Source organism: Eurosta solidaginis, chromosome 4 (genome assembly GCF_040869045.1).
Source record: "Eurosta solidaginis isolate ZX-2024a chromosome 4, ASM4086904v1, whole genome shotgun sequence".
Taxonomy (NCBI): Eukaryota; Metazoa; Arthropoda; class Insecta; order Diptera; family Tephritidae; genus Eurosta; species Eurosta solidaginis.
In genome coordinates this window covers 106,433,223-106,435,894 of record NC_090322.1, presented here as the reverse complement: position 1 = coordinate 106,435,894, position 2,672 = coordinate 106,433,223, and positions in this window count along the sequence as shown.

The following is a 2,672-nucleotide window of genomic DNA, read 5'->3' as shown; positions in this document are numbered from 1 at the left end:
ATACGGCGTGGCTGCTAAACGGATCCTTTGAGTTAGTGCTAGTTCTTAGTTTTCGCCCTAGATTGTTCGATGTTTTGAATGCTGTGTTAATGTTGTATTTTTTAAAGAAGTTTGCCAATTTATATGTTGCTTTTCCAGTATATGTCATAGTCGTCCAGCTATTAAATTTCTTTTCAGTATTTTTTTTTTTTGGTTCTCCATTTGTCCTTCTGAACCTATCTACTAGTGCTTTTTTATATCCGTTGTTTGCAGCGATGTTATATATGACCTCAAGTTCTCTCTTATATGCCTCTTGTGTAAGAGGTGTTCTTTCAAGTCTATGTACTAAATGCCTTAATGCTGCATTTTTTATGCTGTTGGGGGTGATTTGAGGTATTATGTATTATTGTGTCGGTGGCCGTTGGCTTTCTATATATGTCATAGTTAAATCTTTTGGCTTCTTTATCAATATTTATCGTGAGGTCTAGATAGTTGATTCCTCGGTCTTTTTCGGTTTCCATTGTAAATTTTATATTTTCGTGCTGCTTTTTTAGGTACTCCAGTACAAGATCTCTGTTATTAGTAGTTAAAACGCATATTATGTCATCCACTTATCTAGCATAAAATGACACTCCTAATTTGGACTTCAGCTCCTGTATGAACATTTCTTCCAGATTTTGCCTGAACACTGCCATAAGAATGGCTGATGTGGGGCTTCCCATTCCAAGAGCGCTTGTTTGTCTATATATTTTATTGTTGAATTGATAGTTTTGACGTAAAGTGGTTGCTAGAGTTGTTGTGATTTGCATACTTTTCACTTTGTTTTTTGTATTATGAACTATTGTTGAGCTAACTATGTCCAAAGTCTCCGATAGTGGTATTGATGGGTATAAATATTTTATGTCAAAAGATACCAATTTGCTGTTCTTTGTTAGCTCTACGGTCTCAAGTTTCTCTATTAGTTGTTATGGTCCGCTTGGGAGATTCACATTCTGAACGTTCTACGGACTGGTGGTAGGGGGCTAGTTAATAGGGAAAAGGTTAGGATTCACCCTCACTCATGTCTGCCTGGGTGGTTAAAACAAAATTTCGTTAATTTCGCGCAGGTGGCAGCCAAAGGATCCAATGGTGTGGGAAAATTCCCAATAACGGCAACCAACGTGGCGTAACCAGACTAGGTGACAGCGGACTTGTAGCTTTTTATGGTATTTGACACATCAACTTCCGGCGCAGTACGAGTTTGACATTAGTTCGTCAAATTACAAAAACAAAGTACATGGAACTTTTAAATATGGAACCAGGAATGCACCGTGGCTACCACCTTGTGTGGTTCCACCATGGGCAACCAAAGTTAAATCATCCGATTTAACAGCGCCGTTCCACTGCGCAGTCGCAATAATGGTGGAATTTTGTTTTAACGCCGTGATGGTGTGGCGCGCTTCTCTTGAAATCAAAAATAAAAGTGGTGTGCAAATGACTGGTCGTGCCGTGCGCGTAACAAAGTAAAAAAAAAAACAAAACGATGTTTGGCTTTTTTTTGACTGCACCTGTGAAGGTTTATTAAAAAAAAAAAAAAAAGAGTTTGACTTTATAGAAATCAAGTGAAAAAAAAATGTATCAGGTTGCGTGTGAATAAGTGAAGAAAGTCGAGTGTTGCGCGTTTATTGTTGAACCAAGCAGTGGAAGCATTGGACCACAAGCGTACAAATTGGGATAAAATAAATTTGAGCATTTTGGTGCGTATACGAAAATCTTGGAAAATTGTCCAACTTGAGAAAAATTTTAACGAACGGATAATTCAGCAAAAACTCAATTATTTCAATAGTTTACACCGCATTTTTTCTCTACGAAATTTCCTTGTATGTATGTATAGGCAGAAATGTGTATGCGAATGACTGCTTTCGTGAATTTACGTGAAAATCTGCTGCAATATAATTTTACAAGCCGCTTAGGCCAAAATATGCACAATTTTTATTTAAACAACTGGATGATTTATTTACATGTGTTTCAAGTGGCACAGTGAAATTAAATGTACGTCTGAAGCATACGAACCCCTAACTAGGTAGATAATAAACATAAAAGGAAATGCGGTTATGTGCACAGGAATGAAGATGCAGTAAAGTTACAACCGCCTGTTGCAAACACTTTATATGCCCAAGTGCATGATGAAACGGCATTGTTAGCCACAAAAAAATTATACGGTCGAACAGCGGCTCAATGACGACAAAACGGCAGAGGCCCACCTAAACTGCCTCCTGCACCACCAACAGTGACAACAAAAAGGCAGAAACCCACCTAAACGGCCTCCTGCACCTCCTGCAGCCACACCAACAGCATCCACATGCAATAATAACTACCACAGCAACGCTACCTACCGCTAGCTACCACAGCAATGCAACCTCCACAGTTACAAGCCTGGCAAGTGGTCGCAACCCACCACCACAACTTACACAACATCAACATCATAGGAAAAAGGAAACCAGTGGGCAATATGGGTAACAAAATCCTAATCCAATTAAACGCCACCATCACGCTCTAAATTAAGCTGTAATAGCATAACACCCGAAGTTGCTTTGTCGAGCGAAATAGATGCCACACGCAGTGACCATAAACGCCACTTATTTTACTTTTTTTCTTTTCACAGGAGCACCCAACTACCACCATCAACCACGCCTACAAAACCTGCTACGACG